We start from the raw sequence: 23,332 nt of genomic DNA, 5'->3' as shown, positions 1-23,332 counted from the left end.
ATGAAAAAGAAATAACTTGAAATTGGAATTTATATTTAAAAGGAAAGCAGAGCACAAATGTTTAGAAAATTTGCAGCCTAGCTATGTGGTATAAAAGAAAAACCCTTTTTTGGGGGAGGACTTCAAGTGGGCTGCAGAAATTTGCATAACTAAAAGGAAGGCAAATTCTGATAGTCAAAACTAGAAAAAAGCCTCAAAAGCATTTCAGAGACCTCTGCTGCAGCCACTCCCATCACAAGCCCAGAGGCCTAGAAGGAATGAATGGTTTTGTGGGTCAGGCCCAGGGCCCCACCACCCTGCACAACCTGGGGACACTGCTCCCTGCATCTTAGTCCTAGATGCTCTATCTCCAGCCATGGCTAAAATTGCCCCAGAAAGAGCTCATGCCTCCACTTCTGAAGGTGCAAGTCATAAGCCTTGGCTGCTTCCATGTGGTGTTAAGCCTGTGAGTGTACAGAATTCAAGAGTTGAGGCTTGGGAGCCTCCACTTAGATTTCAGAGTATGTAAGGAAAAACCTGAATGTCCAGGCAGAAGCCTATTACAGGGGTGAAGCCCTCATGAAGGACCTCTACTCAAGAAGTATGATGGGAAAATATGGGGTTGGAGCCTCCACACAGGGTCCCCACTGGAGCACTGCCTAGTGGAGCTGTGTGAAGATGGTCACTATCTTACAGACCGCAGAATGGTAGATCCACCAACAGCTTGCATACACACCTGGAAAAGCCACAGGCACTCTACGCTAGCCTGTGAAAGCAGGTGCAGGCCTTGTGCCTTGCAAATCCTCAGGGGCAGAGCTGTCCAAAGCCTTGGGAGGCTACGTCTTGCATCAATATTCCCTGAATATGAGGCATGAAGTCAGAAGCATGGAGCTTTAAGATTTAACGACTGCCCTGCTGGGTTTCAGACTTGTGATGGGGCCTGTAGCCCCTTTCTTTTGGCCAATTTCTCCCTTTTGCAACAGAAGTATTTATGCAATGCTTATACGTCCATTGTATCTTGGAAATAACTAACTTGTTTTCATGAGAATCAAAGTCAGATGAGAATTTAAACTTTGGATTTTTGAGTTAATGCTGGAATGAGTTAAGACTTGAGGGACTATTGGGAAGACATGATTGTAATTTGCAATGTGGGAAGGATATGAGATTTAAAGGGGCTGGGGGTTGCAGATATGATGTTTTGGATATATGTCCCCACCCAAATCTCATGTTCAATTGTAATCCTCAATGTTTGAGGTGGGGATAAGAGGTGATTGTGTCACGGGGATGGTTTCTAATGGTTTAGTACCACCCCCCTGCTGCTGTCTTCATGGTTGGGTTCTCATGAGATCTGGTTGTTTAAAAGTTTGTGGCACCTCCCCTCTCTCTTCCTCCTGCTTCAGTCTTGTAAGACATGCCCACTTCCACTTTATCCTTCTGCCATGATTGAAAGTTCCTGAGGCCTCCCCAGAAGCCACTATGCTTCCTGTACAGCCTGCAGAACCATGAGCCAATTAAACCTCTTTTATTTGAAAATTACCAAGTTTCAGCTACTTCTTTATAGCAACGTGAGAATGAACTAATACAAGATCCCACTACATACCTACTAGAATGGGCAAAATCCAGAACACTGTCAATACCTAAAGCTGGTGAGGATGTGGAACAAGAGGAACTCTCATTAATTTCTGTTTGGACTGCAAAATTTCACAGTCACTTTGGAAGACAGTTTGGCAGTTTCTTTCCAGACTAAACATACTCTTACCAAATGATCCAGTAGTCATGCTTCTTAATACTTACTCAAATCATTTAAAACTTACATCAATGCAAAAACCTGCACTCAGATGTTTGTAGCAGTTTTATTCATAATTGTCAAGACTTGGAAGCAACCAAGATTTCCTTCAGTAGGTAAGTGAATAAATAAACTGTGGTACATCCAGAGAATGGGATATTACTCTGTGCTTAAAAGAATGAGTTATTAGGCCGGGCGCCGTGTCTCATGCCTGTAATCCCAGCACTTTGAGAGGCCGCAGCGGATGGATCACGAGGTCAGAAGTTCAAGACTAGCCTGGCCAACATGGTGAAACCTTGTCTCTACTAAAAATACAAAAATTAGCTGGGCGTGGTGGCGTGTGTCTGTAATTCCAGCTACTTGGGAGGCTGGGGCAGGAGAATGGCTTGAACTCAGGAGGCAGAGGTTGCAGTGAGCCAAGATTGTGCCACTGCACTCCAGCCTGGGTGACAAAGTAAGACTCTGTCTCAAAAAAAAAAAAAAAAGAATGAGTTATTAAGCCATGAAAATAAGTGGAGAAAATCTGAATGCTTATTACTAAGTGAAACAAACCATTCTGAAAAGGCTGCATATGTTACGATTTCAACTATATAAAATTTTGTAACAGATAAAACTATGGAGACAGTGAAGATTAGGATTGGGAAGAGGAGGATGAATAGGCAAAGAACACAGGACTGTTAGGGCAGTGAAACTACTCTGTATGATACTCTGATCGTGGATACATGTCATTATTCACTTATCCAAATTCATAGAATGTGCAATACCAAGAGTGAACTCTAATGTTAACTATGGACTTGGGGTTATTATGATGTTTCAATGTTGGTTCTTCAAGTGTAACAAATGTATCAATCTGATGGGAGATGTCAATAATGAGAGAGGCTGCACATATTTGGGGAAAGGGGGTATATGAGAAATCTCTGGACCGTTCTCTCAATATTGATGTGAACCTGAAACTGCTGTAAAAATAAGGTATTTATAAAAATAGATATAACAATTATTACTGTGCATTACCTTAAGAGATTTTTTGTTGATTTGATTAACTTATCTTGTGAGTATGGCTCCATGTAAAACAGCTAAAGTGATGTATTATTCTATATTATTTATTTTCTATATTTTCTTTGTAATATTTTTATGTCAGATGAGCAATGTGCTGACATCATAAAGAGGTTTGAGGGGGGCACATCTCACACGTGAATATGAAAACTCCATCATTATACTTATGAATCACAAAAATATATATTTTCTTAATTGATTTACTCTGTCAACATTGTCCCTCTGCACCTGTCCTTTCATAATTTTCTCTCAGATTCCTTAATGTATGGCTTCAAATGTAATTCATAATGCCTGCTTTCAATTATGTTTTAAAATGTACAGTTATTTCCCACATTATTTAAATTCTAAATAATTATGAAATTTTAAATTAAATTTTAGCCATGATAGTATGTATCTTTTCATGTCAAAACATACTCTCAGGAAATTACCATATAGTCTACACGAAATCAGAAGTATTTTAGCTAGTAAAGATGAAGCACAAGGCATATATGCAGAGACCACTCAAAATATTTTTGGAGTGCTTTTAAAAAAAAATACTATTCACTAACATCTTAATTTTGAATCAATACTCTACTTCCCTTTAAAAAATAATAAAAATTTTATTTTATTTATTTACTTAAAAATTACCTTCAAAAACACACTACAGGTAATTTTCAACACTGGGACTTTGGAGGGAGAGTTTCTGGTAGATGGTGGTGTGTGGCATTCATTGACATAAAGCCAAGATGAATTCTACTAAAAGGTAACCTTTTCTGCCATGGATCAGCTGGAGCTTTTAAGGACTGGTGCAGTGTCTTGTCAACAGCACATCACAGTCAATCCTCAATTGTTGTTTTCAGAACAAAAATGAGGATAGTGGTGTTTTTTATACAAGACATATGAACTGGTGAATAATCAAATTAGACCCAACTTTCATGCTTTCTTTTTAAAAATATATTCTTTCTTCAACTTTTATTTTAGATTCAGGGTATATATGTGCAGTTTTGTTACCTGGATATATTGTGTGATGCTGAAGTTTGCACTATGAATGATCCTATCACACAAGTGCCAATCAGAGTACCCAAAGGTTAACTTCTTAACACTTACTCCCCTATACCCCTCCTCTAGTAGTCCCCAAGGTCTATTGCCATCTTTATGTTTATGCATACTCAGAGTTTAGCTCCCACTTATAAGTGAGATTCTGGTATTTGGTTTCTGTTCATGAGTTAATTCACTTATGATAATGACCTTCAGCTGCATCTATGTTGCTGCAAATGGCATGATTTTGTTTATTTTTGTAGAGGCATAGTATTCCATGGTGTACATGTACAACATTTGCTCTATACAATCCACCTTTGATGGGCACCTAGGCACCTAGGTTGATTCCGTGTCTTTGCTGTTGTGAATAATGCAACGGACGTGCAGCATTATCTATCTATCTGTTTGTCTATCTATCTATCTATCTATCTATCTATCTACCTACACACATACGTGCATGTGTATTGAAGATATAATTTATCTTCACAAGAAGATAAATTATTCTACAATTATTCACAAGAATATAAACACACACATACACATATATATATGTGTGTGTGTATATATATATATATATACACACACACAAATACACAGTAGTGGGATTTCTGGGTCCAATGATAAATCTCTAAATTCTTTGAGAAATCTACAAACTTCTTTCCACAGTAACTGAACTAATTTACAATTCCAGCAACAGTGTATAAGCATTCCCTCTTCCTTGTAGCCTTACCAACATCTGTTGTTTTTTTCGCTTTTTAGTAATAGCTATTCTGACTGGTGTGAAAGATTATCTCACTGTGATTTTGACTTGGATTTCACTGATGATTAGTGACGGTGAGCATTTTTCCATATGTTTCCTGGCCACTTGTACGTCTTCTTTTAAGAAGCATATATTCATGTCATTTTCCCCTTTTGTAATGGAGTTGTTTTCTGCTTGTAAAATTGTTTAAGTTCCTTATAGATTCCGGATATGAGGCCATGGCAGATGCATAGTTGTTAATATTTTCTCCCATTTATTAGGTTGTCAATTTACAAATTCAATTTCAGAACTCTATATTGATCTGTTTAGTGTTTTATTTTTTTTCCTGATTCAATCTGGGAAGGTTGTGTGTTTCCAGGAATTTATCCATTTGCTCTTGGTTTTCTAGTTTGTGTGCCTAGAAATGTTCATAATAGTCTCTAAGGAACCTTGATTTTACTGTGAGATTGATTGTAATATTGCCTTTATCATTTCTGATTGTGCTTATTTGGATCTTCTCTTTTTTTTCCTTGTTTAGTCTTGCTAGTGGTCTACTGGTTTAGTTTATCCTTTCTTTTTTTTTTAATTATACTTTAAGTTCTAGGGTACATGTACACAATGTGCAGGTTTGTTAAGTAGGTATACATGTGCCATGTTGATTTGCTGCACCCATTAACTCATCATTTACATTAGGTATTTCTCCTAATGCTATCCCTCCCCCTGCCCCCCCACCCCATGACAGGCCCCAGGATGTGATGTTCCCTGCCCTGTGTCCAAGTGTTCTCATTGTTCAATTCCCACCTATGAGTGAAAACACACCATGTTTGGTTTTCTGTCCTTGTGATAGTTTGCTCAGCATGATGGTTTCCAGCTGCATGTCCCTGCAAAGGACATGAACTCATGCTTTTTATGGCTGCATAGTATTCCATGGTTTATATGTACCACATTTGCTTAATCCAGTCTATCACTGATGGACATTTGGGTTGGTTCCAAGTCTTTGCTATTGTGAATAGTGCCTCAATAAACATGTGTGTGCATGTGTCTTTATAGTAGCATGATTTATAATCCTTTGGGTATATACCCAGTAATGGGATCACTGGGTCAAATGGTATTTTTAGTTCTAGATCCTTGGACTAGTTGGGCAGTGGGTGCAGCCCACGGAGGGTGAGCCAAAGCAGGGCGGGGCATTGCCTCACCCAGGAAGTGCAAGGGGTTAGGGGATTTCCCTCTCCTAGCCAAGGGAAGCCGTGACAGACGGTACCTGGAAAAACGGGACACTCCCACCCAAATACTGTGCTTTTCCAGTGGTCTTAGCAAATGGCACACCAGGAGATTACATCCCACGGGCCCCATGCCCATGGAGCCTTGCTCACTGCTAACACAGCAGTCTGAGATCAACCTGTGAGGCAGCAGCCTGGCAGGGGGAGAGGCGTCTGCCATTGTTTATGGAATGAGACCACCACTTCTCCTGTTATCCTTCCCAGCTTCTCCCCTGCCTCCCCTTTTCCCTAGTTTATAAGACAGGAGAAAATGGAGAAAGCAAAAAGTTGGAAAGAAACAGAAGTAAGATAAATAGCTAGATGACCTTGGCACTACCACCTGGCCCTGGTGGTTAAAATAATAATAATAATAATAATATTAACCCCTGACCAAAATTACTTGTGTTATCTGTAAATTCCAGACATTGTATGAGAAAGCACTGTAAAACTTTTTGTTCTGTTAGGTGATGCATGTAGCCTGCAGTCACATTCCTCACGCTTGTTTGATCTATTATGACCCTTTCACGTGGACCCCTTAGAGTTTTAAGCTCTTAAAAGGGCTAGGAATTTCTTTTTCGGAGAGCTCAGCTCTTAAGACACAAATCTGCTGATGCTCCCAGCGGAATAAAACCCTCTTCCTTCTATAGTACGGTGTCTGAGGAGTTTTGTCTGGGGCTTGTCCTGCTGCAGCTGAGGCTTGAGTAGGTAAACAAAGCAGCTGAGGAAGCTCGAATGGGGAGGAGCCCACTGTAGCTCAGCAAGGCCTATTTTCTCTGTATACTCCACCTCTGGGGGCAGGCATAGCTGAATAAAAGGCAGCAGAAACTTCTGCAGACTTAAACATCCCTGTCTGACAGCTCTGAAGAGAGCAGTGGTTCTCCCAGCATGGTGTTTGAGTTCAGAGAATAGACTGGCTGCCTCCTCAAGTGGGTCCCTGACCCCCGTGTAGCCTAACTGGGAGACATCTCCCAGTAGGGGCCTACTGACACCTTATAGTTTATCCTTTCAAAGAACCAACTTTGGCTGGGCTCAGTGGCTCATGTCTGTGATCCCAGCACTTTTGGAGGCCATGGCAGGCAGATCACGAGGTCATGAGATCGAGACCATCCTGACCAACATGGTGAAACCCTGTCTCTACTAAAAATACAAAAATTAGCTGGGCATGGTGGCGTGTGCCTGTAGTACCAGCTACTTGGGAGGCTGACGCAGGAGAATCGCTTGAACCTGGGAGGCGGAGGTTGCAGTGAGCCAAGATCATGTCACTGCACTCCAGCCTGGTGACAGAGTGAGACTTCATCTCAAACAAACAAACAACAACAAAAAAGAACCAACTTTTGGGTTCATCAATTCTTTATATGGATTTTTGTTTCCCCATTTTATTCAGTTTTGCTCTCGTGATAGTTATTTCTTTTCTTCACTAGCTTTGGGGTTGATTTCCTCTTGTTTTCCTAATTCTTCTAGGTAGAAAATTATATTGTTAATTAGAGATCTTTGTAACTTCTTTGAGATAGGTGTTTAGTGCTGTAAACTTTCCTCTTAAAATTGCTTTTACTGCATACCAGAGATTTTGGTATGTTGTGTCTCTGTTTTCATTTGTTTCAAAGATTTTTAAAAAATTCTGCCTGTATTTCACAGCGTACTCAAAGTCATTCAGGAGCAAGTTAACTTCTATTTAACTGTGTGGCTTTTAGAAGTCTTCTTGGTATTAATTTCTATTCTTATTCCCCTGTGTTATGAGAGTATGGTTTGTGTGATTTTAATTGTTTTGAACTTATTTAGACTTATTTTATGGAGAGGGTTGAGCTCCATGTTCAGATGATAAGAATGCATATTCTGCAGTTGATGGGTCAAGTATTCTGTAGATGTCTATTAGGTCCAATTGTTCAACTATCAAGTTTAAGTTCAGAATTTCTCTGTTAGTATTCTACCTCGATCATCTGTCTAATGCTGTTAGTGAGTTGTTGAAATCCCCCACTTATTATTGTGTGGCTAAGTCTTTTAGTAGGTCTAAAGGTACTTGTTTTGTGAAGGGTGATCCAAAGTTGGGTGCTAATGCATTTGGCATAATTAACTCTTGAGCTGAGCCCTGTATCATTATGCAATGCCCTTCTTTGTCCTTTCTTGCTGTTACTTTGAAGTTTGTTTTTTCTGACATAAGAATCGTGACCCTGCTCTTTTTTGTTTTCCATTTGTGTGGTAGAACTTTCTCCAATACATTTTGTTGAGCCTATGGGTGCCATTACATGAGATGAGTCTCTTGAAGACAGCAGAAAAATAAGTCTTTTTTAAAACCCATCTTGCCACTGTGTGCCTTTTAAGAAGAGTGTTTACACCATATACATTCAATGTTAATATTGGTGTGTGAGGTTTTGATCCTATTGTAAAATTGTTAGCTGTTTGCTTTGTAGTTTTTATTGTGTGATTGTTTTGTAGGGACTGTGGAGTGTATACATATGTGTGTTTTTTTAATAGCAGACCTTGTTATTTTGTTTCTATGTTTAGAACTTTCTTAATAATCTCTTATAAGACTGGACTAGTGGTATGAATTCCCTTAGTGCCTGCTTGTCTGGGAAAAGTTTTATTTCTTCTTCATTTATAAAGCTTACTTTGGAGGGATATACAATTATTGGTTGGAATTTCTTTTAAGAATGCTGAAGGTAGGTTCCTAATTTCTCTTAGCTTTTAAGGTTTCTGCTGAGAAGTCTACTGTCAGTCTGATGGGTTTCCCCTGGTATATGGTCTACCCTGTTTTTCTAGCTGCCTTTAAGATTTTTTTCTCCAGCATTGACTTTGAACATTCAGGTGACTATGTGGTTTGATGATTGTATTAGTCTGTTTTCATGCGGCTGAGAAAAACATATCAGAGTTGGGTTATTTATAAAGAAAAAAAGGTTTAATGGACTCAGTTTCATGGAGGCAGTGAGTTCTCACAATCATGGTGGAAGGCAAAAGATACATCTTACATGGTGGCAGGGAAGAGAGAACTTATTCAGGGAAACTCCCCGTTATAAAACCATCAGATCTCATGAGACTTACTCACTATCAAAATAACAGCACAGGAAAGACCCACCTCCATGATTCAATTACCTCCCATTTGGTCCCTCCCATGACATGTGGGAACTGTGGGAACTAAATTCAAGATAGGATTTGGGTGGGGACACAGCTAAACCATATCATTCTGCCCTTGCCCCTCCTAAATCTCATGTCTTCACATTTCAAAACTAATCATGACTTCCAAACAGTCCCCCAAAGTCTTAACTCATTTCAGCATTAACTCAAAAGTCTACATTCCAATGTTTCATCTGAGACAAGGCAAGTAAGTCCCTTCTGCCTATGAGCCTAAAAAATGAAAAGCAAATTAGTTACTTCCTAGATACAATGAGGGTACAGGCATTGGGTAAATACAGCCATTCCAAAGAGGAGAAATTGCCCAAAATAAAGGGGCTACAGGCCCCAAGCAAGTCTGAAATCCAGTGTGTCAGTCAAATCTTAAACTCCATAATGATCTCCTTTGACTTCATGTCTCACATTTAGGTCATGCTGATGCAGGAGGTACGTCCCCATGGTCTTGGGCAGCTCTGCCCCTGTGGCTTTGCAGGGTGTAGTCCCCCTCCTGGCTGCTTTCATGGACTGGCATTGAGTGTCAGCAGCTTTTCCAGGTATGCTGTGGAAGCTGTCGGTGGATCTACCATTCTGGGGTCTGAAGTGTGGTGGCCATCTTCTCACAGCTCCACTAGGCAGTGCCACAGTGGGGACTCTGTGTGGGGGCTTCAACCCTATATTTGCCTTCTGCACTGCCCTAGCAGAGGTTCTCCATGAGAGCCCTGTCCCTGCAGCAAATGTCTGCCTGGACATCCTGGCATTTCCATACGTCCTCTGAAATGTAGGCAGAGGTTTCCAAACCTCAATTCTTAACTTCTGTGCACCCACAGACTCAAAACCATGTGGAAGCTGACAAGGATTGGGGCTTACATTCTCTGAAGCCATGGCCTGAGCTGCACCTTGGCCCCTTTTAGCCGTGGCTAGAGCATTTGGGATGCAGGACACTAAATTCTTAGACTGCACATAGCAGAGTGGCCCTGGGCCCAGCCCATGAAACCATTTTTTCCTCCTAGGCCTCGGGGTCTGTGATGGGAGGGGCTGCAGCAAGTGTCTTTGACATGCCCTGAAAACATTTTCTCCATTGTTTTGGCGATTAACATTTGGCTCCTCATTACTTAGACAAATTTCTGCAGCTGGCTTGAACTTCTTAGAAAATAGATTTTTCTTTTCTACCGCATTGTCAGGCTGCAAATTTTCTCAACTTTTATGCTCTGTTTCCCTTTTAAAACTCAATGCTTTTAACAACACCCAAGTCACATCTTTAATGTTTTGCTACTTAGAGATTTCTTTTTGCCACATACCCTAAATCATCTCCCTCAAGGTCAAAGTTCCAAAAATCTCTAGGGCAGAGGCAAAATGCTGTAAGTCTCTTTGCTAAAACATAGCAAGAGTCACCTTTAATCCAGCTCCCAGCAAGTTCCTCCTCTCCATCTGAGACCACCTCATCCTGGACTTCATTGTCCATATCACTTTGAGCATTTTGTTCAAAACCATTCAACAAGTCTCTAGGAAGTTCCAAACTTTCCCACATTTTTATTTCTTCTTCTGAGCCCTCCAAACTGTTCCAGTCTCTGCCTGTTACCCATTTCCAAAGTTGCCTCCATGTTTTCAGGTATCTTTACAGCAGCACCTCACTCTACTGGTACCAATTTACTATATTAGTCCATTTTCACGCTGCTAGTAAGAACATACCTGAGACTGGGTAATTTCTAAAGAAAAAAGGGTTTAATTAACTCACAGTTCCACATGGCTGGAGAGGCCTCACAATTATGGCAGAAAGCAAAAGGCAAGTCTTATGTGGCAGCAAGGAAGAGAGAACTTGTGCAGGGAAACTTCCCCTTATAAAACCATCAGATCTCATGAGACTTATTCACTATCATAAGAACAGCATGGGAAAGACCTACTCCATGATTCAATTACTTCTACTGGGTCCCTCCCATGACATGTGGGAATTGTGGGAGCTGTAATTCAAGATAAGATTTGGGTGAGGCACAGCCAAACCATATCAGTGATGTTCACTTTGCAGAGTGTGTTGCATATGTTTTCTGGATTTTTTTGTATCTAGATGTCTACCTTTCTAGCAAGATTTGGGAAATTTTCTTGAATTGTTTCTTCAAATATAGTTCCCAGATTGATAATATTTTCTCCTTCTTTCTCAGCAATGCCAATAAGTCATAGGTTTGGTTGCCTTATATAATTCCATATTTCTCAAATACTTTGTTCATTTTTAAAATTTCTTCTTTTCTTTATTTTTGTTGTACTGGCTTGGTTTGAAAGACCTGTCTTTAAGCTCTGAAATTTTTTCTTCCACTTGATCCAGTCTATTGATAAAACTTTCAATTGTATTTTTAAATTCCTTAAGCAAGATTTTTCAATGCCAGGAGTGCTGATTGATTTCTTTTTCAGATGTTAATCCTTCTTTAATTTCCTGGATTCTTCAGAAGTTTATTTGTATTTATTCTAAATCTTATCTTAAATCTCACTGAACTTCTTTTCATTCCATGCTTTCAATACTTTATCTGTAATTTCTGAGTTTTCATTTTTGTCAGGAACCATTCCTGGAGAGCTAGGGTGATCTTATGGTTGTGTCATTACATTCAGATTTTTCATAGTGCCATAGTTCCTGTGCTGGTTCCTTCTCATCTGGAGACAACAACACTTCTTGTTTTTTAAAATATTTTTGAGTGGATAGGATTTTTTCTTTATTCCCAATATTATCATTAGTATTATTTTTCTCTGCCTTTCAATTTTTTCCCCTCTCTAGGGAGTGTGACTATAGAGAATGCTGTGTTGAGTTTTTGGCTTTGTTTCTATAGCCTCATAAACTTCTTTTGGTAGGTTTTGTATTGGGCTGTGCAGTTTGACCTACAAGCCCATAAATGGCCCTTATAGATAGGAGCTGGCTGCAGCCAACATGGTTGTGTATATACTTGATCCTTGATTACTGGTAGAAGCTCCCTGTTGCCTCAGGCAATGGGCTGATTTGTGAAATACACAGTGGTCTGAGCTTTTTCCTCAGTCCTTGAGGGGTGGGAGCCACAAAAGGTAGGGCTGGAATGACAAGTTCTACCTACAGGTCCCCTGATGGCAGGTATAAAATCCAGCACCAAGGGAGAATTCAGTGGGCAGCCACCATCCTTGTAGAGGTGTGCTCAGGCATGGAGATGGAAAACCTCCTTGACCCCAAATTCTTTGCATAGAGATGGGAGTTAGACTAAAATCCTAATCCAGAAAAGTGGGTGCTGCAGATGTCTGGTCATGGAGCAAAGAGGGCCTCCCTGCATCATGATCTATGTCAAGGAAAATGGGGTGGCTCAGGCTGCTGAACCAGATGAGAAGGTATTTTGAATGCCTGGAGATCTGCCTGGGTATGGGGTAGAGAGAACCTTACTGCACCACAGTCTATGTCCAGGAAGGCCACTGCAGCTCTAGCTACTGGGTATGAAGCAGAGAAGGCCCTACTGAACCATGATCTATGTCCAGGAAGGGTAGCACACCTCAGGCTGCTGAACCAGGTCTCTGAATGCTTGGATGTCTGCCTAGTGGTGGAGCAGAGATAGACTCATTTCATTGCAGTCTCAGAGGAGCAGTGTAGGGCACACAACAATGGCACATGAAAATTGGTTCCAGGTCAACAAGCTGGCTTTGGCTGCAAGTCTCACTGCCCAGGAGAAACTGCAGCTGTAGTAGCTCTCCTCCTGCTCCAGGCATGTGATGCAGAAGAGCACAATTCTAGTGCCAACTGTTGAAGCACTTTCCACAGTTCTATCTGTAGAGACCCCTATCTTGATCCAGAACAAGTGCTCATCTCTGGCTTGAGGCTAAAATGCCTGCACATCCATGCAGCTCAGTCACCAATGAATGTAGCTTTGTATGTGCAGGAATAAAAATGGTGTTCTGCTCTCAGTCCCAGCTCTGGGAAAGTGTGTGCAGTTTTTCCAGTGTTTTTCCCACATGACTTCTCCAAGCCTTTCCTCTAGTTAGCTTCAGGGTTTGAGAGAAACAATGTTCTCTCTATCAGCCTGGGTTGCTTGGGTCCACATTGAAAAGGTGATTCACAGCAGGAGGCTCTCTGTTTCTCTTATATACTAGGGTTTCACTCCTTTTCATCAACTGGTCACCATCATGGAGACTGTTTGGCGATGTTCTCCTTTCTGGGATCTAGTGTGTCGTTAATGATTCCAGTTGATTCCTAATTTCCTTCTTGAATTAAAGCTCACAGAGTTGATTTTTATATATTTTGCTATTTCCAAATGGCTGAGGCATGCAGAAAGCATCTAATCTGCAATCTTGGGGAAATAAAAACACAAAACAAAAAACACCCATGCCTTTTTTACACTTCTGACTCTCCTGCAATAGCAGTCACTTTTGATATGAGTCAAGGCCAATCTTCTGTTCATACACTACAGCATCAGAAAGATGTTAAGAATATACCTCTTGGCCAACTTCATTGGCTCATGAGTGTCATCTCAGCAATTTGGAAGGCTGATGTGGGAGGATTGTTTGAGACCAGCAGTTCATGACCAGCTTGGGCAACATAGTGAGACCCCATCAGTACAAAATAAAAATTGAAAAAAAAAAATAGCTGAGTGTGCTGGTGTGCTCCTCTAGTCCCAGCTCCTTGGGAGGTTGAGGTTAAAGGATCATTAGAGTCCAGGAGTTCAAGACTGCAGTGAGTTATGATCCTGCCATTGCACTCCATCCCCAGCCTGGGTGATAGAGCAAGAATCTGTCTATGAAAGAAAAAAATAGAATATACCTCTATTTGTAATAGCTGACTTTCTTGTTGCTTAATTTAACAATGTTCTGTATCTTCCCTTATTCAACTGACAATTAGAACCAATGTGCAAACTAAAGCATTGAATTAAGACCATCTTTAATGTGGTATCAATATTTGTTATCCAAACCCTTCCTTGGCCCAGGTTAAGAGTAGGCCCAGCCAGTATTTGTGGATTCCTATATGAAATGTCCACAATTTTTTTGGTTTCCAATTGGTAAATATGTTAGGAGTAACAAAGATTGACCTTAAAGTAGTGGCAGTAATTCATCTGTCATTATTAGTTACGGACTGATTTTTTGTGTCCCCCTAATGCTCATATGTTAAAGCCTTTAGCCTCAGTGTGATTTTATTTGCAGATAGGGCCTCTGTGGAAGTAATAAAGGAGATCATATAGGTGGGATCCTAATTGGAAAGATCAATTGCCCTTATAAGACGAGACATCAGAGACCTATCTGTCTGAGAATACTTAAAAGAAGGGTTGCTTGAGGACAAAACAGCCATGTGCAAGCCAGGAGGGTGGCCCTCATCAAAAAGTGGACTCTGCTGGAAACTTGACTTTAACTTAACAGCTTTCAGTATAAAGAGAATGTAAATTTCTGTTGTTTAAGCCACAGTCTATATTATTTTGTTATGGCTGCCTGAGTTATTATGTCCTTCATACATTTCCAGCTGTGTAAAATTTAAATATTTCTTACATTTATTCTCTGGATCTAGCATCAGAGTACGTTGTACTTTTTTTCTTCTCTCTTTTTCTTTCATTTTTTGCTAAAAGTATCTTTTAAGAGAGTTTTTTTTTCTTAAACAAAAATTTCCTTTTCCCCTTTCTTGCCTTCTTTTTATATACTAATAAAATTTAAAACATTATTTTTGTTAAGTAAGTCAGAGAACACAAAAATACATAAAGTATGAAAGTTCTTCACTCCATGTCATTCTGTTTACTTTCCACAGAAACAATAAAATGCCATTAATAAGATATTCATTCTTTGAGACCTGTATGTATTCATTTATATGCATATATCATACTTAAAAAACTCAAAACTGTTTACTTTTTTATAAAAATACTACATTTTGAAACTTTCCTTTTTATTTAGCACAATTTCTGAGTTATCTTTCCTGTGAATGTATCTAGGTTTGTTACTCTATTTTTAATGGCTTTATTTTGTTCTTACTTTGAGTATGTAATTTTTATATATCCAGTCTTCTGTTGAGAGATATCATGTTATCCCTAATTATTATGACATTTGCAAATGGTGTACATGTGTATTTGTATCTGAAGAGAGGTTCCTTGAAGTAGAATGATAGTCCAAATATTTAATGCACTACTTAATATTGATGAATACTGCAAAATTCTACCCCATTTTAGACTGTTCTTAAACCAATGCTCAGTTGGACTTCAAATCTTTGTTTATAACTCAAAATATTACGAAAAGAAAATAATACTCTCCAGAGGATTCTAACAGATACAGAAAAATGTCAATGGTTATTTGTTTTTATTTTGCAGGTGAAAAAGGAACTGACTTTCCTGAGGTCCCTTGATATTATCAGAAATTCTATGAATGTAGGACAAAAAGGAAAAAAAGCAGTGATAACAAAAACAAGATCAAATTAATGGTGAATTTTGTGAGCAAACTACATAACCTAAAATACATAAAGCAGACATTTCTAGTATTCTAGAAGAAATAGAAAATCCCAGAACATAGTGGGGTGCTTTCATTTACCTTACTCAGAAAATGATAGATTAATACTGGATGAAAAACAAAACAAAACCAAAAATATCACAGTACATTTTCTATGAGAAACCAATTTAAATAAAAATAGTACAGAAAGTTTAAAAATATCAGCTTGGAAAGGAAATATATTGTAAATTGTAGAAAAAAGATTAAAATTGTGATAAATGATAAAATAAGCATTAAGTGACAAATTAAGATTTTATACATGAGTGAAGGAATGTAAATATGTAAGAATAATAATTAAGAACATATGCTTTCCTAGAAATGGAGTCTAAATACATACCAATTGACAGAAATTGTGATAAGAAATGTAATTAAATATTTCATACACACCTCTGAGAAACTCTTACATAAATCAGATTAATAATTTTTTAAAATAGAAATTTTAATGACATAATTATTAACTAATAAGAAACTCTAAGAGAGGGCAGTGGAGAAATTTTCCATTATGTAAATACTAAAGCGTGTCTGGCAATCAACAGTAATAAGAAATTAAGATAAATCATCTCTACAATGAATGTGGATGTCAAAATTAAACTGAGAAGCTAAAACATTTGCTTATATATTTGTTTTTATACAGGGAATTTCAAGAAGCATTCTGTTTCACAAAATAAGTGATACCTGGCTATTTTCTGCTAGTGCCATTTCACTTACTTATGGCTAGCTTTGTTTTTCCATGTGAAATATCCAAGCAAGGATATTTTCAGTGTTATTTTTATCAGTCTATAAATTTTTAAACACCAATGACATGCCAAACAGTATTCTAGACACTACAAAGAAAAGTTTCAAAGAAATGCTATTTTCTTAGATATGGTTACTATTTTAAAAATTTAGTACTACTGCCGTTATTCAGTAACAATAGACAAAAATAAAGAATCATGTCTTTGCCCATGATTTAACCATTCAACTATTATTCTTTATTTTACCTAGAGTTCTATGATATGGTGATTTGTTAGATTGATAAAGAAATTCTTCTTTCTAACTGCTTGCTTTCTCATTCTGACATCTTTTCAACAAATTGCTGTTGTTTTACATCACTTTCTATTTAAGTAGGGGTTTTTATGTTTACTCACCTATTTTCCTATTGTTCCACATACAGTTATGTAGATTCAATTGTATTATTTTTAATTGTTGTGGATACATAATAGTTCTACATTTTTAAGGTTGCATGTGATATTTCAATACAAGCATATATGATTCCATTCTTAAGCTACACATTTGCACATCTGTCTTCAGCTCTGAAATGATGCCACAGATAACTTTGGGATACATCAGTTTTGTAAACATATCAGAGAGAAATGAGTACACTTATTTCCCAAATGTCACCTAAAGTCTTGTATTCAGGTCCTCAATAACTCACCAGTAATATTTCTAGGTAGTAAAAATAGTATGTATAGAAAGGCTTAGACTTGTAGCGATCCAAGGTCAGGGCAGTAGGAGTGACCCTTCCAGAGTGCAGGTAATAATTCAAACGTGAAGACAATAACAATTAAACTGATGAAGATTGGTCAGTTTTCTGTCACTGTAAACCTATCTTTTTTTTTTTTTTTTTACTTTTTTTAACATTTTAATATCTCTGAAATCAGGATGGTCTTATAATCTGTAAGTAAACATACTGTAATGATTTAATTACAACAATTTTTTCCTTTGTGGTACATATTGTAAAATTCTTTTTTTTTTTTTTTTCTTTTTTTTTTTCTTTTATTGTAATTATTATTATTATTATTATTATTATACTTTAGGTTTTATGGTACATGTGCCCAATGTGCAGGTAAGTTACATATGTATACATGTGCCATGCTGGTGCACTGCACCCACCAACTCGTCATCTAGCATTAGGTATATCTCCCAATGTTATCCCTCCCCCCTCCCCCCAACCCACAACAGTCCCCGAAGTGTGATGTTCCCCTTCCTGTGTCCATGTGTTCTCATTGTTCAGTTCCCACCTATGAGTGAGAATATGCGGTGTTTGGTTTTTTGTTCTTGCGATAGTTTACTGAGAATGATCATTTCCAATTTCATCCATGTCCCTACAAAGGACATGAACTCATCATTTCTTATGGCTGCATAGTATTCCATGGTGTAGATGTGCCACATTTTCTTAATCCAGTCTATCATTGTTGGACATTTGGGTTGGTTCCAAGTCTTTGCTATTGTGAATAATGCGGCAATAAACATACGTGTGCATGTGTCTTTATAGCAGCATGATTTATAGTCCTTTGGGTATATACCCAGTAATGGGATGGCTGGGTCGAATGGAATTTCTAGTTCTAGATCCCTGAGGAATCGCCACACTGACTTCCACAAGGGTTGAACTAGACCATTCAGGACATAGGCATGGGCAAACCTATCTTTTTTATACATACTTTAAGTTCTGGGGCACATGTGCAGAATGTGCATGTCTCTTACATAGGTATACATGTGCCATGGTGTTTTGCTGTACCCATCAACCTATCATCTATATTAGGTATTTCTCCTAATACTATCCCTCCCCTTGTCCTCCACCCCTGAAGAAGCCATGGTGTGTAATGTTCCCTTCCCTGTGTCCATGTGTTCTCATTTTTCAACTCCCACTTATGAATGAGAACATGCAGTGTTTGGTTTTCTGTTTTTGTGTTAGTTTGCTTAGAATGATGGTTTCCAGCTTCATCCATGTACCTGCAAAGGACATGAACTCATCCTTTCTTATGGCTGCACAGTATTCCATAGTGTATATGTGCCACATTTTCTTTATCCAGTCTGTCATTGATGGGCATTTTTGTTAGTTCCAAGTCTTTGCTATTGTGAATAGTGCTGCAATAAACATACATGTGCATGTGTCTTTATAGTAGAATGATTTATAATCCTTTGGATATATACCCAGTAATGGGATTGCTGGGTCAAGTGGTATTTCTAGTTCTAGGTCCTTGAGGAATCACCACACTGTCTTCCACAATGGTTGAACTAATTTACACTCCCACCAGCAGTGTAAAAGTGTTCCTATTTCTCCACATCCTCTCCAGCATCTGTTGTTTCCTGACTTTTTAATGATTGCCATTCTAACTGGCATGAGATGGTATCTCATTGCGGTTTTGATGTGCATTTCTCTTGGTAAGAATAAGATATTTTTCCTCCAAAAAATGTTTTGGGCCTCAATTCTAAACAATTTTAGTTGTTGTGTATGTATAAGCACACATGTCCACACACATACACACACATTTTTGTCAGATTTGCATATTTGTTATCCTTTAATGCTGTCCTTTAATAAACATTTTGTTATACATTAAAGGTCATTTGGAGAGTTTCCAATTATACAGTTTGCCCATGCCACTTGCAGACTTTGCTGCATACATTCCTTTGAAAATTAGTATCAGGTTTTGGGCAAAGTCACCTTCTTCAACTCCTGCAGAGCTATAGGAGTTGTAGTGGGCCCTTCAAGGTATAAAATTATATGTGAAGTGACCCATTAAGGGGCTAATTACACTTAACCATTTTAATAAATCAATTTATTATATTTAATTTAATTCCATTCAAATGATATTAACTAAGTGCCAGTTCTATATTAAGCTGCTGAAGACATAGCAACAGAGACTTTGAGCTCCTTGCTCAAATTATGGATTTTGATGTTTAATGATTAGTGATGTTTAGCATTTTTTCATATGCTTGTTGGCTATTTGTATGTCTTCTTTTGAGAAGTGTCTGTTCATGTCCTTTGCTCATTTTTTAGTGAGGCTGTTTGTTTTTTGCTTGTTAATTTGTTTCCCGTAGATTATGACTATTAGAACTCATTGAATGCAGAATTTACAAATATTTTCTCCCATTCTGTAGGTTTTGTGTTTAATCTGTTGATAACTTATTTTGCTGTAAAAAAACTTTTTCATTTAATCGGGTCCTATTTATCAATTTTTGTTTTTGTTGCAATCTGCTTGTTGAACTGATACATTTATCATTATGTATTGCCTTTTTTGTCCTTTTTGATCATCACTTTAAAGGCTGTTTTTTCTGAAATAAGAATAGCAACCTCTACTCTTTTTTGTTTTCTGCTTGTTTGATAGCTCTTTCTCCATTCCTTTACTTTGAGCCTGTGGATGACATTGCATGTAAGACGGGTTTCTTGATGACAGCATATAGTTGGGAGTTGCATGTTTATCCATTTTGCCATGCTGCACCTTTTAAATGCGGCATTTAGAAGCAAATACTAAGGGAATTTATAACCACCAGACCAGCCTTATAGGAGGTCCTCAAGGGCACGCTAAAAGTGGAAATGAAAGGTTGTTACCAGCCACCACAAAAATACACTTAAGTACATAGACCACTGACACTAAAGCAACCTCACAGTCAAATCTACATAACAACCAATTAACAACATGCTGTCAGGATCAAATCCGTACAAATCAATATTACCTCTGAACGTAAATGGTGTTCATAGTCTTAACATAACTATTTAATCTCTCAGCTCTTGAATTGTTTTACTGGATTCCTTAGATTCCTTGGATTGGGTTTTTAATGTTCTCCTGAATCTCAATCTTTGTTGCCATCTAGATTCTGAGTACAATGTCTGTCATTGTAGCCATTTCAGCCTGTTTAAGAATCATTCTGGAAAATGACTGCAGTCATTTGGAGGTGGAAACACACTTTGGCTTTTAGAGTTGCCAGAGTTCTTGCAGTTCTTTCTCTTCTGTATAGGCTGATATTTGCCTTTAATCTTTAAAGTTGCTGTCCTTTTTATGGGGCTCTTTGTTTTATATCGTTTAATGGTCCTGAGGTTTTCACTGTGGTATAAGTTGGATATAGTCAATTGGCTTCCTTTCTGAATGATTTCAGGGGGCCAAGGCTCAGCTCAGCACTCCTGTGTTGCTTCCTCTAATGCTGGGTGCCTGAGATTAGGCCTATGACTTTCTTCTCTAGCCCCTTTACCTCAAGCACTGCTGTCTTGGAGGGACCAAAGTGTTCCTGGTCTGCTGGCAACACTTTGACTGGGGTGCTGACAAAAGCACTTCACTGGGGCAGTGTCAGCAGGTTCTGTACTCATGCATATGTTCCAGTGGCAACAGGGTGGTGGTGGGACAGCAGGATTTGTTCACACTTACAAAGTGGTTGGAGGAGACTGTGATTGAGTGCATGCTAGCAAAGTGGTGCGAAGAGGCTTTGGGTGGCTGCACATTGGTGGAGTCTCATCTGCAAAAGCTCTCTAACGGTTAGGTGGGATTTGCTGGTAAAGGAACTATGGTGATGTACCCTGGGAAGCTCTCCAGCTGGGCATCTAAGCCTGTGCTGCAGGTGGGTGTGGCAAGGCAAGGACCCTGGAAGAGGCCAACAGACAGGGGGATCCTCAAAACAGACTGCCCTGCTCTCACATGCAAGACAGCCCTGTTCGGTTCATATCTAACAGTTAACAAGTGCTAAAGCCACCTAGAGGATCATGGCTTTGGATCTCTCAGATATGGTTTTCCTTTCTAGGGCTGCAACCCAAAGTTTGGAATTGAGTTTGGGACAAAAAGGTGTCTCAAGGGATGCATGGATTCAGATGAGCCTTGCCAAATTTGCAGTCATCAGCCAGCAGGGGTCATTCCTCTGTTGCCTCCCTATCATAATGTACCTTGTATTCATTATTCAGTTCACCATTAATGGGTACTTAGGTTGATTCTGTGTCTTTGCTATTGTGAATAGTGCTGCAATGAATAAATCAATGCATGTGTAGTTTTGGTAGAATGATTTATTTTCCTTTGGGTGTATATGCATTAATGGGATTGCTGAGTTGAATGGTAATTCTATTAGTTTTTTGTGAAATCTCCAAACTGCTTTCCACAGTAGCTGAATTAGTTTACATTCCCACCAACAATGTAGACATATTCCCTTTCTCTACTGCCTCACCAACATCTATTTCCTGACTTTTTGGTAACAGCCATTCTGACTGGTGTGAGATAATATCTTATTGTGGTTGTGATTCGCATTTCTCTGATAATTAATGATGTGAATAATTTTTCAAGTGTTTTTGACCACTTACATGTCTTCTTTTGAGAAGCCTCTGCCCATTTTCTTTGCTCTCATTTTCATGGAGTTATTTGACCTTTGCTTGTTGATTTTTTAGAATTCCTTATAGAATCTGTATATCAGAACTTTGTTTAGTGCATAATTTGCAAATATTTTCTCCTTAACCTATAAAAGTCATAGAAGAAAACCTACCAAATACTCTTCAAGATATCAGCCTTGGAAAAGATTTTATGACCAAGTTCTTAAATGCAACTGCGAAAAAAAAAAAAAAAAAGACAAACGGTACCTAATTAAATGAAAGATTTTCTACACAGGAAGTACTATTAACAGAGCAAAACAGACAACCTACAGAAGTAGAGAAAATACTATTACATTTTCAGTTTCATTACTCATTATTGGTTTGTCTAGATTATCTATTTCCTCATAGTTCAATGTAGGTAGTTTTTATGTGGTTGAGTGAATTTATCAGTTTCTTCTAGATTTTCCAATTTGTTGGCATATAGCTGTTCATAATAGTCTCTAAAGATTTCTTGCTTTTTTTGTTTTTTTTTTGAGATGGAGTCTTGCCCTGTTGCCAGGCTGGTGTGCAGTGGTATGATCTTGGCTCACTGCAATCTCCGCCTCCCAGGCTCAAGCCATTCTTCTGCCTCAGCCTCCCTAGTAGCTGGGATTACAGGCGTGTGCCACCACACCCAGCTAATTTTTGTATTTTTAGTAGAGATGGGGTTTCACCATGTTGGCTAGGATGATCTCAATCTCCTGACCTTGTTATCCACCCGTCTTGGCCTCCCAAAGTGCTGGGATTATAGGTGTGAGCCACTGCACCCAGCTCAGATTGCATGTGTTTCTATGGTCTCATTTGTTATTTCTCATTTTTCATTTCTGATTTTATTTGGGTCCTCTCTCTCTTTTTCTAAGTATAGCTAATGGCTTGTCAATTTTGTTTATCTTTTTAAAAACCAACTTGTAATTATGTTGCTCTTCTGTATAGATTTTTGGTCTCAATTTTATTTACTTCTGTTCTGATCTTTAGTATAATGTATTTTTTCTTCTACTAATTTTTGGTTTCTTCGGTTTTTGCTGACCTCATTTCTTGAGGTCATTATTAGGTTGTTTAATTAATATATTTCAATTTTTTAATGTGGGAATTTATTGCTACAAACTTCTCTGTTACTATTGCTTTTGTTGTATTGCATAAATTTTAATATGTTTCATTTCCATTTTCATTTAAGAAATTTTTAAATTTCCTTCTTAATTTCTTCATTGACCCATTGGTCATTCAGGAGAATTTTGTTTAATTTCCATGTGTTTGCATAGTTTCCAAGGTTCTTCTTTCTAGTTTTATTTCTAATTTTATTCCATTTTGGTAAGATAAGATATTTGATATAATTTCTACTTTTTGAATTTTTTGAGACTCGTTTTGTGGTTTAACGTATGGTCTATATTAGAGAATGTTCCATGTACTAATGAAAATAATGTGTATTCTGCAGCAGTTGGGTGAAATGTTCTGTAAATATCAGTTAGGCCTGATTGGTCTAGTGTGTATTAATAGTTTAACTTGGATGTTTCTTTGTTGATCATCTGAATGACTTGTCCACTACTGAGAGTGGGGTGTTGAAGTCCCTAGTATGATTGTATTGCAGTCTTTCTCTCCCTTTAGATCAATTAATTTTGCTGTAAATACCTGGGTGGCTTGGTGTAGGGTGCATATATATTTATCATTGTTAAGTCCTCTTGCTGAATTTACCCCTTTATCGTTATGTAGTAACTTTCCTCTGTCTCCTTTTATGGTCTAATACAATTATAGCTACTTTTTCTTTTTTTCAGTTGCCAGTTGCATGAAATCTCTTTCTTCATCCATTTCAGTCTATGTGTTTTTATAGGTGAAGTCAGTTTCTTGTAGGCAGAATACAA

At 38.2% G+C, this 23,332-nt stretch overlaps 1 non-coding gene across 1 annotated transcript; it reads right to left on the bottom strand.

Moving 5' to 3' along the window:
• Positions 1–2,897: 2,897 nt before the first annotated feature.
• Positions 2,898–3,001, bottom strand: LOC129030998 (small nucleolar RNA U13). Its single transcript, XR_008500887.1, has one exon. It is a non-coding gene; the product is annotated as a small nucleolar RNA U13 (small nucleolar RNA).
• Between the last annotated feature and the right edge of the window lie 20,331 nt (positions 3,002–23,332).

The sequence above is a fragment of the Pongo pygmaeus genome, chromosome 12 (genome assembly GCF_028885625.2).
Source record: "Pongo pygmaeus isolate AG05252 chromosome 12, NHGRI_mPonPyg2-v2.0_pri, whole genome shotgun sequence".
Classification (NCBI taxonomy): domain Eukaryota; kingdom Metazoa; phylum Chordata; class Mammalia; order Primates; family Hominidae; genus Pongo; species Pongo pygmaeus.
This window is presented reverse-complemented; position numbering and strand designations above follow the sequence as displayed.